This window comes from Protopterus annectens, chromosome 8.part1 (assembly GCF_019279795.1).
Source record: "Protopterus annectens isolate FY-2018-M chromosome 8.part1, PAN1.0, whole genome shotgun sequence".
In the NCBI taxonomy this organism is placed as follows: domain Eukaryota; kingdom Metazoa; phylum Chordata; order Ceratodontiformes; family Protopteridae; genus Protopterus; species Protopterus annectens.
The window spans coordinates 231383785-231401550 of record NC_056742.1 but is presented as its reverse complement, the minus strand read 5'-3'; positions in this window follow the sequence as shown (position 1 = coordinate 231401550).

Genomic DNA, 17766 nt, shown 5'->3' with positions numbered 1-17766 from the left:
CAATCCAAACAAATCTTCATCATGCTCTTGTTGCTATCATCCCCAAGCTGATATACTTCATATTATGTGGTATTGTCATTTTTCTCATAGATTATGGACATCTCTGAAAGTCAGACTACAAAGAATGGGATACCATAAATCTACGCTATCCTGGGAATTTGCCATCCTACATATTCCTTTAACTCATCTATCAAAATTAGACACTCATGTTATCATTTTTATTTGCTTTTTAATAAAACTTTACATTACACAAAATTGGCTTGATCGTACCAAACTAAATTGGATAACCTTTCAAAAAATGGCTTATTCATATATTGATGCACAGGGGAACATAGTTAGAAGTCCAAAAAAAAAATGCATTAAAGAAGCTGGTATTGGAAAAAGTGTTAAATATTATCAACAGTTAAAGTCATCACATTGATTACTGTTTCATGATGGTATTTTTCTTACAGTGTTTTCTTTTTCTTTTTTTCATTTCTTTTTATCTGTTCAGGTTACCTAACATGTATATAGTGTATATATTTAGTAATGTTTTATTATTATTGTTATATGTAAACTCTCCTGGTTGATTGTCTTTTAGATATGAGTTGTAATATTCCTATTCAATTATACGTATATGTACAAAACTCTTAAATGTCTGTTTTATAAAATGAATAAAAATTTATTGGAAAAAAAAAAAAAAAATGTTCAGCCCTGGTCTCACTAGACCACACACTTTCCCACATGCTTTTGGGAGACTTGATGTCTTGTTTTGCAAACTTTAGCCTGGCCTGGATGTTTTTCTGTGTAAGAAAAGGCTTCTCTCTTCCAACCCCACCTACCCTATAGTCCAGACATATGGAGAATATTGGAGATAGTTGTCACATGTAGTACACAACCAGTACTTTCCAGAAATTCCTGCAGGTCTTTCAGTGTTGCTGTAGGTCTCTTGGCAGCCTCCCTGACCAGTGATCGTGTTGTCTTTTCTTAAATTTTGGAGGGACGTGCAGTTCTTTGCAGCATCACCGTTGTCCAATATTTTCTCCACTGTTTGAGTGTCTTCACTGTGTTCCATGGTGTATCCAATGCTCAGTAAGATATAAGTGCTGTACTAGTTTGACTGGTTGTATATACTAGGAAATGTTACACATGTTTCATTTGGGGAACTGTTTAATTTTGGTGATTGTGCATACTTCAACACTCTACTGAAGGGGTTGCTTGGGTGAAGTGTTCATGCTGGTGGTTGCACGTACTAGGAAGTGTTACTGAAGTGTTGTTTGGGGGAAACATTTCATTGAGGTGCATTTATGCCTGGACATAGTAATGAGGATGTTGCTTGGGGAAATAATTCATTGTATATCAGGGTAGTGCTTGTGGATACATGGTATGACTGCTGAAGTGACCGTTGGCAAAATAGTTTATTGTGCCATTTTGGTGCTTGTGCATACACAATGCAAACAACTGGGTTACGGGGGAAATATAGAAATTAAGTCTGAAAATTTCATATGGTTACATTACTTAGAATACAGCACAGAAATGTCATTATAGTGTAATATACTAGCTTATAAGACATCGGATACACCATTGAGTAAATAGTATAATGTAAAATAAGCAGACAAGAAATCACGTCTGCTTGTATTATTCTATTTGTGATTAGTAGTTGCATGAGATAAAGGTTATCACTCTCACTAACACTTTTCAAGAAAAACCTTGACGGCTGAAGTTTACCCCAGGGATCACTGCAGTGGCTCTGCTGGACAGTGGCGCAGGGAACTAATGGCTCTGCTGGACAGAGGCACAGGGAACTAATCTAAGGGGGTGGCGAAAGCCAACACATTCAGGCTAGGCTTATAAATGCCCTTGGGCAAATAGCCTAGTACTTACCTATGAACTTGTTGACTTTTCCTTGCTTTGTCAGTCATGTGTGGAATTTTGGTGGGAGGAAGGGCTCAGTAATATGTAAGTGTTATACTATTTTACTGAATTACTCATGTGTTCTCTTTACTGATAATGAGTCTGTGTTACACAACAGCTGCCCAATGTAATATAATGAATGCCTAGTCAACAGGTTATGTTCAGCAATTATCACCTTTGTATGTGCCTGCATAAATATGGAGTACTGAAAGAAAGGTCATTATCACATTAGCATTAAGTGCAGTTGCAATATAGCAGTGAGTCATTATCACTTGTCTGGTAAAAGTCTCAGCTGCTGTAATTGTTATTCACATAAGTAGAAGTCATTATCACTTTGATGAATGCACAAGGCAGATTTTGTTTTTTCTGTGCTTGTAGTCAAGCCACCCCCTCATTCTTCATCAACTACCTGTCCTCCAAAACCGCTGATGTTTGTTTTCCTATGTATGTATGTATATGTATATATATATATATATATATATATATATATATATATATATATGTGTGTGTGTGTGCGTGTCTGTGCATATATGTGTATATCGATATATATGTATGTACACAATGTATTTGCACATATATACATATACACATGAATATCAGTATGACAGTGGCCTCTCTTGTGAGATAGGGTGATGCATCTGTAGTTCATTTAGAGGGGATTTACATGTGCCCTTTCTGTGCCCCCTTGTCAGTTACCAGCCAGGCCCTTATGCATCAAGGCCAGGAAGGTGCCTCCTCAGACATTTGTGCCAACTGCTCTTGTGTATAATAGCTTTTTTAGATACAAACCGAAGGATTCAGAAAAATTATCACCACCGCACCGGTGCTATTTGGCAATGTGGGACTACCTAGTAGAGCATCATGACTGCACACATCTTCATGAGCCCTCCACACACACACACACACACACACACACACACACACACACACACACACACACACACACACACACACACACATTTTAGGTTTAAATAGAGTGCGGAACTGTGTTTTTATCATTCTGATGAAGTGTTTTACGAAAATTAAAACTTTTTATGCTAGTTCAGTTTTTGTCTCTTCTGTAGCACTGGTATGTAGCGAGTGGTTAACTGTTTTGTTTATCAAATGGCAGTCACTGTTTGCATTGTAGAATTTGAAAGCAGGGTTAGAATAGCAGCATAATTGCCTTTGGTGCAGAAGGCTGTGGGTTTTACTCCCACACCATGTAGATTAAGTGCTGATATTGCAGTGCCATTTTGACTGCGGATTATTTGGTGCATTTTAAGAAAGTATAGGGGGCGAGGTTTACACTCCTGTGTGTCCTCATTTGTATAAGATTCCTAGTAACTTGTTGGATTGTCAGTAGTTCCCTATTGCAATATTATCAGCTTACCATTTTTAATGTAACATAGACAATTTATTCTTCAAAGGCAGCAGGCACTGAATTTGTATATGAAACATTGAAATGTAAAGTTTTCTTAGTTACAGAGCTCCTTAAGGTAGAATTATCTGGATGACTTTTACTTCTGAAAAGATTGTGCTTTTTAAGTAGTATTGGTGTATTATAATGATGGAAGTATGAGTGGCATTTTATGGTCAACATTTTCTGAAATGGGTAGCTTTATCATTATTTCATACATTTTGTTTCATTGCTTTCTAGAAAAATGTTCATGACTACAAATTTAAAATACCATTCTAACAAATTGTGATGTATTATATAAGGAATATAATTTATCATGAGGGTGAATCAAATAATACATACATGTGTGCATGGCCCTATAAATGTGTGCAAGGAGCTTACGGTTTGAAAACAGCTCAAAGGTTAACTTAATCCTCCGCTGTCAGATGCATTTTCTTTTAATGTGGGTTTTCATGCCATGTCAATGAGTGTGAGTTTCAAGGGCAGAGAAGTTTACTGCTCATGCTGAGTCTGTTTTCATTGTGAGACTGTATTTAGCAAATGGCTATCAGTGCTTGTGCTATTTTATTTCAATATCTGTAATAATTGTAGAAGTAAATAAGAAAATTGGTTCCCTGTGTCTTTATTTAAAATATCTATGATTCTTTCCATGTGTTTACGTACAAGACCAGTCAGACTTATGGTCTATGGTTATCCATGTCAGTAGAAGGCCAAACCTTGTGCTAAGGATTAAGTACTGCAGTCCGCCATTCACTAATCATGAAGCCAATTAGTTAGCTAATGTTGAACAGTGATTTTAGAGTGCCTGATGATACCTCATGTTTCATGCTATCCAAGAGGTATCTCAGGATATTCTCAGGGTCTATTGATGTAGTATTCTTTGACTTGGAGAGTGCATTGAAGACTTGCTTGCTAGTGATAGCCAGAGGATTTATGGTCAGGGGTGTCTTCATGAGATTCACAGAATGTAAGCAAGGTAGTCAGGATGTAAATTTCAACTGCTTTACTTTTTGCTTGATTGACTCCCATGGATACACATCTTCATTAATTGTCAGTGGCAGTATGACTTAGCCCAGCTAAAATGTATTTGCTGTTGGGAATGTAAGGTTTACCATTCCTTAAGGCTTAGTGTGACTGTAGGCCATAGGAGTGATCATGCATTGCCAGGTGACCCATGCTGGTGAAAGGGAGGTAGTTGTGGCTCATAGCTTGGGTGTTACGTAGGGAGAGCACAATATGTTGTACCTACAGACCACAACACTGCGGAGCATGTGATGCCTAGACCCTGACAGTCATTTAATCAGCAGCATTATTGGAGGTGTAATGAGCCACTACAGGGGTTATGGGCTGCAAGGGGAAGAAGAGTAATCTTGGGGGGGGGGGTCAAACTGATCTGTCCTAGTGTAAATGGAAAGGTATTTTGTTTTTTGACTTACGGAAGATGTACCTTTGGAATGAAAATGTTCATGCATCGTGTAATTACTACCGTGGCATATACTTCTGTTCAGAGATCAGCAATATAAAGGGGGTGCATGGCTTGGTCAGCAGTGTTAATGTGGATGTGGCTTGTTGAGGGGGCAGCAGCAGTCTGGGAGTTGAGTACAAATTTGAAAATCCTGGCTACACCCCTGCTATAGAGCATATCTCCATCTGTCCAGGGTCTCCTCAAACACCTGTTCCCTAATTTCACTACAGATCACAATGTCATCTACAAACATCATAGTCTACAGGGACTATTTATTTGCTTTATTTGGGAAAACTGTGAAGACTGTGCATAAAGTATGTATTTCTGTCCAGATAGTACTTACTGCAGTATTAAGTTTTCCTTGCATAAATATGTACAAAAGCAAAAATCAACTAGTTTTATGTATTTATTTTTTGTTGTTGTCCAGGTTAGCATGAGAAACTTGTTAATCATTGGTGATGTTGAAACACATCAAACATTTTTTAATCCCATATCTGACAGTTTTTTTTTTCTTTTGTTCAGTAACATCATTGATGGAAGAGCTGCAATATATGTACTACAAAGGTAGCACTAGCCCATCATCGGATGCTTTAGGTTGTCTATTATTGAATAAGTAGGGTATGTGATGGCACACAGTGAGGACATTAGAAATTTTTTTCAAACAGATTAGAAAGAAAGCAAGGTATGAGCAACATGAAATAACAGAACTAGCTGGGTCTGTTGATGAACGTACCGAGAAAGGTGCTGTCTCTGCTATGTCTGGGGAACAGTGAGAGACCCCACAAAGTGTATGTGCAGAAACTGATATTGGCTGTTACATTCGATCAGACAGAATTGATGACTTCATGAAATTCAGGTTACTGACACAACCATTCATCCCTCCAGAGAATTACAACTTCAAAGCTGATGCATCAGACAAGAAGCGAGCATTCCGATATAGTTGGCTGTCTCAGTATTCACCGTGGCTTGCATATTCTCCTCTCTTGAAAGGCCCACTCTGCTTAACTTGTGTATTATTTCCTCTGTCAGTTCACCGAGGGTTGCAAGACAGCTTCATCACTAGTGTGTGCACAAAATATAATGCCTTCAATGAGTCTGCAAGAAATCACATGCAATCATCATGGCACAAAGGTTCTACTGAAGATGCTGCCAATTTTTCTTGTACATGACAGAAGCCAGAAACGGCTGTTATTCCACAGCTAGATGCAGCAGTAGCAAAACAAATTGCAGAGAACCGAAAGAAATTGGAACCGATTTTATCTACCATTATTTACTGTGCAACCCATGACATTCCTCTTCGTGGAAAAGAAGGCTCTGGTGGAAATTACTGTGACTTATTAGATTTTCGTAGTGAAGTTGGGGACACAATATTAAAACAGCACAGTGAAACAGCTGCAGGAAATGCTTGGTACACATCCCATAGGGTGCAAAATGAGTTTTTGGCAGAATGCAAACATGTACTTCGAAATGAGATTGTTTGTGCAGCGCGTAGGGCAATTGGATTTAGTGTATTGGCAGATGAAACTGCAGATATCTCAGGCATTGAGCAGTTGTCATTGGGCATTCGGTTTGTTGATGGTGATTGTATTCAAGAAGAGTTTATGGGCTTTGTTCCCATTGTTGCGAGAGATGCACAGTCTGTATCAAATGTCATTGTCAGTGAATGCATAAAGTACGGTCTAGACTTGGAAAAATTACTTGGACAAGGCTATGATGGCTGCTCCATAATGGCAAGCATCCAGAATGGTGTTCAGGCAAAGATTTGTGAAAAGTATCCAAAAGCAGCCTTTATCCACTGCGCGTCTCACAGACTAAACCTTGTAGTCAATGATTTGAATGATGTTCCTGAAATAAGTAGTGCTGTTGATGTTATCAAGAAGATTATTAATTTTTTTCATGACAGTCCAAAACGACGAGCATTGGTACCAAATATACCTCTTCTGTGTGAGACATGATGGACTGAGAAATATAAATCCATTTGTGTGTTTAGTCAGAACTTTGAGAAAATATTTGACTGCCTCGCTGATCTTCATAAGATCACTGCTGGTGAAACCAGACAAAATGTACATATATTACTCAGTGCTTGCTTTTCATGCACGTTTCTTATTTCTCTCTTCATTATTGCAAATTACTCATCAGTTCTTGAGCCCATTGCCCAGATGTTGCAGTCTGTTCAACTTGATATAATAAAGGCTCAACAACACATCAACAGACTCATTGAAATATTCAAGGAGCACCGTAACCATGCTGAAGAGCACTTTAGGAATGACATTCTCAGTAAGCCAAGATCAATAGCAGATAAACTTGGTATTGAGTTAGTGTTGCCAAGGATTTGCAGTCGACAAACACACGGAGCAAACACAGTAGCCGTGGATTTTGAGAGTTATTATAGAACGAGTATTTATATTCCCTATCTTGAGTCATTAGTATCTTCACTGATGTCTCGCTTTTCCAGCAGTAACACTGCTCAGTTCAACTTATTTTATCTGCATCCTACAATGATGCAAAACCTAGAACGTGAAGAATTCCGAAAACAAATTGCAGTCAGTAACAAACTATATCATATCGACAATTTGGAATTAGAGATGATGAACTGGTTCGACTATTGTCATACGAAGGTTCCAGATATAGCCAAAACAGTGGACTTTAAGCAAGCAGTTCTGATTGTGTTGACCTTACCAGCCACTACCTGCACCACTGAAAGATCATTCAGCACTCTGAGACAGGTCAAGACCTGGTTAAGGTGTACAATGACTGATGATAGACTTTCAGCACTGTGCATGATTAGTGCTCATCGTGAACGTGTCATTCGTGAAAAGAAACAGTTCATCAGCAAAGTTATTGACACTTTTGGCACCCACAGCAGATGCTTACAATTTATATTTGCACCACAGGAGTCATAGGCCTAAACTGACCATGTAGTTCATTCAGTGTTTTTTTTTTTTTTTTTTTGCTTTTTAATTGCAGTTACCCACAAAATGTATGATTTCTAAACAAATGAGTTTGATATTACAGTTCCATTGGTCTTATTTCATACTAGAAATCCACAGACGATGAGGTGATTTCAAGCAGCACAAGCAAAGGCTACTGTCTGCAGTACCCATGGTTAATGAAAAATCTGAAAATTAAACATGGAATCACATGTACAGAGCAGCAGCAGCATAAAGACAGTAAATAAAACAGAGTTAGTGAAATCTTTATAAGGCTGTTAGCACAGGGAGATTTTTAGTGAAAATTGACAAATCCTTGTTCTGATGCACTATCTTAGAACCGGATCCATACAATACAGGTAGAAGCAGATCAAACCATGACATCCACTTAAGCAGCAAAAGTTAAGTGGAGCGATAAGAGGAAGGAGTTTAGTACGGTCAAGAGGGGTGACTCCCTGGACATCTGGAGTATTACAGACTGCAATAAAAGGATTTGTAATTATTAAAAGTTTATGATGGTTCACCAAGAAGCTTACCTGGGCCCTTTTTGTTGTCACAAGGGTCAAAGGCATATACAAAAATATGTTCAGAAATGCAAAGTGTAGCACAATAACAAGACTAGTTCACATAGGTACTTGCTAGTCTGTTGATCCATAAGGATCTTTCGAAATCTATAACAGCATTCCCATTGTATATCTCACATTTTATTAACCCTGAGGCAAGCTGAATATTAACATGATGTTCCTGTGTAAGAGGGACAAGGCTACTAAAATCAGGAATGAAATTAGGGTTATCCATCCAGATTATGGTCAAGTACAGTAAGAGATCTACTTTGCTTTATGTGGGGAGGAAGATCATTCCAAAGAAGAGGGAGTCTAGTTGATACACATCTGTCCTTCCCACATTTATGTTGCAGTACAGATTGACACCTGTTGAGCGAGTGTTTATGCCCTCATTGCAATTATGAATGTGCAGGAGTTTTGACAGGACTATGAGGTTATGCACGTGTAGCACAAATCTGTCCTCAGTAGCCTTTGAGACCAAGAAGAGTGGCAAGGCTTGGAGGTGGTCCACATAGTTTTTGGATTTATGCACTTGATGGATGTTGGCATTTAAAAGATGCCTTTAGGTGGTAAAATTATATCCAGAATCTGGAACAAATGCACAAAGCAAGGAGGATGGCCTCCCTGTTGTAGAAGTAGCAGACCACAAAAATCACAAAAACTGATAGGCCAAAGAAGAGCCATAAAGACGATACAGTGAACTATTGAGGATAAGAAGGAAATCATGTATTGTTACTATTATGTAAACAGCCCAGAATTTCCAGACACAAGGTATATAAAAAGAATGAGAGACATTGCAGGAATGAAACTGTCATAAGCTTCAAATAAAAATGTGTCTTAATTACAACAGATGCGTGAAACTGTATGTATAGACCAAGAAACTTTGATCCGTTTGAAAAAAGGAGCATCTGAGGAGGTATGAATATATAAATAACAAAACCTAGAACTTTTTGTAAAGTGTAAAAAAAGAAATATAGACATGAGGAAAAAGATATGATATGGTGCAATATTCATGCAAAGGGGAAAGCCAAATTATCAGTATAAAGAAGGCAGCCCCAAAGATATTCAACAAGAAATACAGGCGAAGGCATCCAGATATGCAACATTTCACAAGCCACAGAGGGAATGTAGAAAACAAGATTAATAAAGTAGAATTAAAAAAGCAAAATAGAAGTATAAGTTATGGAGTGCCTGGAAAGTGAAGGATTTGGTGTAGGTGTAACACACAACACAGGTTACATCACAGCATGATGTAATGAGTTCTCAAAATAAGGAGAAACAGGAAGATCAGGAGACATCTGAAGAAGAAATATGGACATGGGAAAGAAAAGAGATTTAATATGGTGTAATTTCTATGCAAAGGAGAAAGCAAAACTAATCAATACAAAAAAAACAGCAGCAACGATATTTGAAGACACATACAGACAAAGGAATCTGGAGATAGAAAACTTGACAATACGGAAAATACAAAGACAAATAGAAAAAGTAGAAAAGGAGACAGTAACGGAAAAGTTATACTAGTAGAAACTGAGGTTATGGAGTACCTGCAAAGTGAATGATTCAGTGTAGAAAATCTAATTCAGAAAGCATCACAAATCACAACATGATAAATCGATGGATATCCAATTAAGTGGAAACCAATGGAACGGGAAGCAATTGGTCACACATGCCAATGCCATATGAATATATTTAGGAATTTTCACAGGAAACCCGTATAAATGTTCACGTGAAGCTGGGCAGCAACAGAAGGAACAGGAAACTGTAACTGTGGAAAGTGTGCAGTCAATGTTGAAGAGTGATACTGATAGGCCAATGAGTTCCCATATGTCAGAGCAATGGATGACATGGGATGAAACAGTGTGCCACAGGAAGATGCTATAGAACTTTGCATAGAACGCTCACTGCAAATGGAAAACAAAAATGTGTCCTCAGTTTAGAAGAAAATGAGCTAAGAGTTGCTTGATTTGATAGCGAGAGACATTATTAAGATAAATTATGAAAACAGACTTCGGAAGGTCAGTAAAACCCAGAAAGTTAGAAGTTTGATAAAACAAGTGAAACAAGTAATTAGGACTGTCCATAGAGATTCATGCGATATAACAGAAGTAAACAGGCTATATTACTATGCAGCTAATTTGATAACTGATAACGTTTTTGAGCCACACGAACACAGGGTAGTGAGAGAAAGGAAGGTGAGAAAGTCAATGCCATCATGGAAGCAAGTATCTATAAAGCAATTGAGACAGGGGTTGTCACCGTGTCACTGACTACAGAAGAGGGAACAGATTTACAAAAATACTTACAAAGATAGATGTGATAAAGGTAGTGCGCAGTATTAGAACAGCTTAGGATGTATCATGTACTATCGCAAATAAAGTAAAAATCTCAGCACAGGAAGAATAAGTTAGAAGATACACAGATAAATATAAGGGAAAAGTACAAAATAAGCAATTTATTGATGACCCAACAATTTTTTAGAGAATTTGGAAATGAGGTAAAAGGAATTGACAAAAACAGATACATTTTGGAGAAGTACTTACGAAGATCATGCGCAACATAACAAAGATGCTAAATGGATAGAAGTAAAAGATTAACAAGTTTAAAGGGACAAGATATGAAATGGGATGACTTAACAGCCAGAGATTAACACAAAGTCAAATCCTATAATTGGAAAACCCCAGGCCCAGATGCAGTACATAACGACTGCCTAAAAGTATTAACATCTTTGCACAAATATTTATCCACGAGTAATAACTATGTATATACGCACCCCGAACAGGCACCAACCGAACTAAGAGGAGGAAAAACAATGCTCCTACTTAACAGTGAACTTGCATGCTACCCTAAACCAGTAACTTGCCTTGGTTCTGACGATGTATAAACTCTGCACTGGAACTGATGCTAACAGAGTTTATAGTCATTTAGAGGAAAACTCAATTATGGCAGTAGAACAAATGGGCAATACAGAAGGTCATATGGAACAAAGGATCATTTGTTAAAGTCATACTAGAGAACTGTAAAAGAGGCGAGAATCTAAGTAGGGCATGGACTGACTTCAAAAAAAGAATCTGATAGTATCCCACACATTCAAGGACAAGAGTGCTTAAAAATGTAACATACACTTTACACTGATTGACTACATTACAGTGATGATGATGATGAAACAGTGGCAGACCTCTTTGCAATTAAGCTATGATAAAGGACAAATTATTATTCCAGGGATAAAAATTAAATGGGGGAAATTCTGGGGTGACTGTCAGTGACACCACTGCTATTCTTTCTTGCCCTATAATTTGGCTCCTAGAAACAAACAGTGTAAAGACCTCTCATCTTCTCTTTGTTGATTGATGCAAAACTGTATAGCTTATCACAGTAAGACCTGAAAGCACAACGACAAGTTGTCAAAACTTTTTCAGATGATAACAGAATGACATGGCCATTTGGTCTTTATACATGTGCAAAAGCAACCTTCAAAGCAGGACAATTGCAGCATCAAGAAAACAATTTGGGACAAGAATGTGATATGAAAAAACTTGAGCAAGAGGGAGTATAGAACTATTTGACAATAGATTAAGGATCAATAAAACATGAACAAATGCAAATAAAACTTGATAAGGAGTATTTTGTAAAACTTAAATTAATCCTGAAAACAGCATTGAGTTCTAAGAACAAAATTCAAGCTGTAACTCAGTTTGTTCCTCCTCTCCCAAATTACAGTTGTGAGATGATTGGCCCCAAAACGTGTTGAATAGATTAAACAGGAAAACAAAAATGATGCTTCATGCTCTCCAAATGATTTATAAAAAAACAGTGCATACCAACATTATATATTCCCCCTTCTGAAGGAGGGACGGGCCTCCTTGAAATTGATTACATGTACAGATCTGCAATCCTGGGGATGCACACATCTGACCTCACAAGACTCAACATACTGAAAGTTTTGAAACATGATTAGAATAACTATTGGTTTTGTTCACATTTGCGTGAAAGATGCACAGACTATGCATTCATTGACAATGACATTTGATACAAAGTACGGCCTAGACTTGGACAAGTTACTCGGACAAGGCTATGATGGCTGTTTCATTATGGCAAGCATCCAGTGTTCAAGCAAAGATTCGTGAAAAGTATCCAAAAGCAGCCTTTACAAGGTTTAGCCTGAGAAGCACAGCACAGTGGATAGTCAGTATGATCTGAATGATGGTCCTGAAATATGTAGTGCTGTTGACATTATCAAGATTCATTTTTTTTTTTCTGTGACAGTCCAAAATGATGAGCATTGGTACCACATATACCTCTTCTGTGGAGACATGATGGACCGAGAAATATAAATCCATTCATGTGTTTAGTCAGAAGTTTGATAAAATATTTGACTGCTTGGCTGATCTTCAAAAGAGCACTGTCAGTGAAACCAGACAAAATGCACATACAGTATTTTACTCAATGCTTGCTCTTCATGCATATTTCTTATTTCTCATTCCATTATTGCAAATTACTCAACAGTTCTGAGCCCATTGCCCAGATGTTGCAATCTGTTCAACTTGGTAAAGGTTGAACAACATATCAACAGTCTCATTGACATAGACCACATTAGGAATGACAATCTCAGTAAGGCAAGAATCAAGATCACTAGCAGATAAAGCCATGAGTAAACCGTTTATATGCACACCCGGAACAGACACCAACCTAACTAATAAGAAAAAATGCTCCTACTTAAGCCTGAACCTGCAAACGCCCCTGAAAATTATAGGCCAATAACTTGCCTCCTGACACTGTATAAACTGTACACTGGAATTTACGCTGACTGAGTTTATAGTCATTTATAAGAAAGCTCAGTTATGGCAATAGAACAAAAGGGCAGTTAAAGAAAGTCATATGGAATAAAAAATCATTTATTGTTAAAGTCCTAGTGGAGAATTGTAAAACAGGCAAGAATAAGTGCAGCATGGATTGACTACAAAAACGTTTGATAGCATCACACATTCATGTATAAAAGAGCACTTTAAAATGTATAACGTACACTTTACACTGATCGATTACATGACAGTGACCATGAAACAGTGGCAGAGCACTTTGCAATTAAGCCATGATGAAGGACAAATTATTATTTCAGGGAAAAACTTCAATGGGGAATACTCCAGGGTGACTCTGTCACTGCTGCTACTCTGTTTTGCCCTATAATTTGGCTCCTAGAAAGCAACAGCGTGTAAAGACCTCTCATCTTCTCTTTGTCAATGATTTAAAACTGTACAGCTCAGAGGAGGAACTGAAAGCACAACTGCAAGTCAGATGATATAAGAGTGTCATTTAGTCTTGATAAATGTGCAAAACAACCCTTTAAAGCAGGAATACTGAAGCACCAAGAAAACATCAGTTTGGTACAAGAATGTGATATAAAACAACTTCAGCAAGAGTACAAATATTTGGGAATGGGAACTGATAAACGATCAACAATAAAACATGAGCAAATGAAAATCAAAATTACTAAGGAATACGTTAGATGACTTAAATGAATCCTGAAAACAGCATTTACATCTAGGAACACAATCCAAGCTATAAACCAATTTGCTTTTCCTGTCCTAAATTAATTTTGTGTGTTTGACTGACCTCAATGTGTTGCATAGATTATATAGGAAAACAAGGATGCTTCTTACTCACCAAATGATTTATAAAAAAATCAGTGCATACCAAGATTATATATTTTCCACATTCTGAAGAAGGGATATTCCTCCTTGAAATTGATTACATGTACAGATCTGCAGTCTTGGGACTCCACACATCTGCTGACCTCACAAATGTAGTGAAAGTTTTGAAAAATGAGAATAAATGTAAGATACATGACTTCTCTGCTTTTCCCTGCTTAGGCTTGCAGAAGCATATCGGCATCAAGCAGAAATGGAAATCAAACCAGAAGTAGATAAAAATCGGGCAGCAACTGAATGTACCAAGAAACAAAAGAATACAAGGTGATGGACCAATTGAGAAGATGAAAAAATGTGGAAAATGCATAAATATAGTTGCAAGTATAGAACACTTCTGGAAGAACCTCATGCTAATCAGGAACAAAAGCAGGAATGGTCAAGGCGAGGTGAATTCAAACCAAGAGATGAAAGGTCAATATTGGCGGCACAAGATAGTGGACTATCATGTACGCATTGGTTTACAATGCCCATTGCACATGTGGGAGAAACAGACAAATGTAGGTTTTGTAAAACAGAACTGGAAACAGTTGAAGTTGAACACTTCGTTAATGGTTGCAACATACTAACGGTAGAAGGACACTGTATACTGACAAGCATAATAATGTGGCAAGACTGTTGCACTGGGCATTGTGCAAACATTATGGTACTGAAGTGGTTGAAAAACACTGGAAACATAAGCTGCAATTTAAGCATCATAGAAAATGCTAAAGCCTACATCACATGGGATCATCCTCAATTATCAACAGCTCAAAAGACAGATGCTAGAAAAACAGATATTAGTGGTCCAAGAGAAGAAGACAAAAGTAGCATTGATCATTGAACTCTCCACGCCCACTGACTACAGTGTGTTATGTACAGAGAGACACAAAGTCAGACTCATACTATATCAGGATTTGCAGGCAGAAATGAGAGCAGTGTGGAAGAAAGATACCCAGGCAGTTCCAATAGTAGTAGGAGCAATGGGTCTTATTAAAAAAGAATATACATTTGTATTTAGACATGTTACCAATGAATGTAACTCCATACCAATTGCAGGAGGACTGAGGATTCATTACTGGGCACATTCATTGCAGGTACTCTGAAGAGCACTTTGGCAGACATCAAAGATTGATGACACAGTACTGATTTTGTGAACTTTAATCATACTTTGATTTAGGAATGCAATACATTCCTGTCACAATGCTAGAAACCCAAAAGATTTGCTCTATCCATCTATTCACTTTCTAAGGAGGTACTACAAGGTAGGTAGGGAGATTTATGTGTGTCATACCTGTCAAATGTACAGATTTTCAGTGTCCAGATTTCTGCTTTATATTTTTAGTCTGTTCCTCATAAAAATCTTTTTTTTTTGTTTGGTACAAATCACTGGGATGATGAGCTAACCATTAAAGTTAATAAATAATGACATGCATTTCAGTTTCAGACTTCATATCATTCAGAAAATGCATTCTCACACAAATACTTTTATTCTAGCAACTATCTCAATGTGTTCCCAGTTTTTGGCCTTGCACATTACTTGTGCTATGAGATGAGATTGACAGGTAGGGGTGTGTATCAGAGGAAGGTAGTATACCCCATGGGCCGTGCCTCAGCTATCCAGGTTTTTGCAGAACGTCCAGACTTTCGCCTCATATTCCACCTGAAAGGATTGCAGTTGCTAATTAGTGACAGGCATTTTTAGTTTTATGTGTCATATCCTTTAGAAAAATGCTTACTAACACAAATCCTGTTGTGTTATTCTAGCAACTTAACTTTATAAGTTCATCAGAGCAATATTTTTAATCTGTCCCTGTTTATTTTAGGCTTTTGTCCAGATTTCTTTTACTAACAGGTTAAGTGTGTGTGTGTGTCTGAAATGACCTACTTAGAGTTAGCAGGTGGAATTTATTTTCAAGGAATTGAGAGCTTCAAGGGAAGAGAAGTTTACTGCTGCTCATCATGCTAGGTTTATAAAAATATGCAACTCCTTTGTTTAGCAAAATGGCATCATTGTAGTATAAAATTTTAAAGCAGTGTTAGTAGCACAGCAGGTAGCATACTTGCATCTTGATACAGAGGGCTGTAGCTTCTACTCCCACAGCGTGTAAATGTGTATTTTAAGGGGATGGGGTGCTGCAGTCCTGTCCTGAGCATGTCCCTTTGGTGCCTAGTAACTATGAACCTCGTTTTCAGCTTGTCACATATTCCCTGTTGCAATATACCAGCTTATCATTTCTTTTAATGTAACATAGGCAATTTATTCTTCTAGGGCAATGGGCACTACATTTGCAGATGAAACACTGAAATGTACATTGGTACATTACAATGGTATTTACAATAGACATCGGTACATTACCTTGGTAATTACAATAGACATCGGTACATTACAATGGTAATTACAATAGACATCGGTACATTACAATGGTATTTATAATACACATCGGTACATTACAATGGTAATTATAATAGACATCGGTACATTACAATGGTAATTACAATAGATATTGGTACATTACAATGGCAATTACAATAGACATGGGTACATTACAATGGTAATTACAATAGACATCGGTACATTGCAATGGTAATTACAATAGACATTGGTACATTACAATGGTAATTACAATAGACATTGGTATATTATATAGACATTGGTACATTACAATGGTATTTACAATAGACATCCTTGCATTACCTTGGCAATTACAATAAACATCAGTACATTACAATGGTAATTACAATAGACATCGGTACATTACAATGGTAATTACAATAGACATCGGTACATTACAATGGTATTTACAATAGACATTGGTACATTACAATAGCAATTACAATAGACATTGGTACATTACAATTGTATTTACAATAGACATCGGTACATTACAATGCTATTTACAATAGACATCGGTACATTACAATGGTAATTACAATAGACATCGGTACATTACAATGGTATTTATAATAGACATCGGTACATTACAATGGTAATTACAATAGACATCAGTACATTAAAATGGTATTTACAATAGACATCGGTACATTACAATGGTAATTACAATAGACATCGGTACATTACAATGGTAATTACAATAGACATGGGTACATTACAATGGTATTTACAACAGACATGGGTACATTACAATGGTAATTACAATAGGCATGGGTACATTACAATGGTAATTACAATAGACATGGGTACATTACAATGATAATTACAATGGACATCGGTACATTGCAATGGTAATTACAATAGACATGGGTACATTAAAATGATAATTACAATAGACATGGGTACATTACAATGGTAATTACAATAGACATGGGTACATTACAATGGTAATTACAATAGACATGGGTACATTACAATGATAATTACAATAGACATCGGTACAATACAATGGTAATTACAATAGACATCGGTACATTACAATGGTAATTACAATAGACATCGGAACATTACAATGGTATTTACATTAGACATTGGTACGTTACCTTGGTAATTACAATAGACATTGGTACATTACAATGGTAATTACAATAGACATCGGTACATTACAATAGTAATTACAATAGACATCAGTACATTACAATGGTATGTACAATAGACATTGGTACATTACAATGGTAATTACAATAGACATCGATACATTACAATGATAATTACAATAGACATCGGTACATTACAATGGTAATTACAATAGATATTGGTACATTACAATGGCAATTACAATAGACATGGGTACATTCCAATGGTAATTACAATAGACATCGGTACATTACAATGGTAATTACAATAGACATCCATACATTACAATGGCATTTACAATAGACA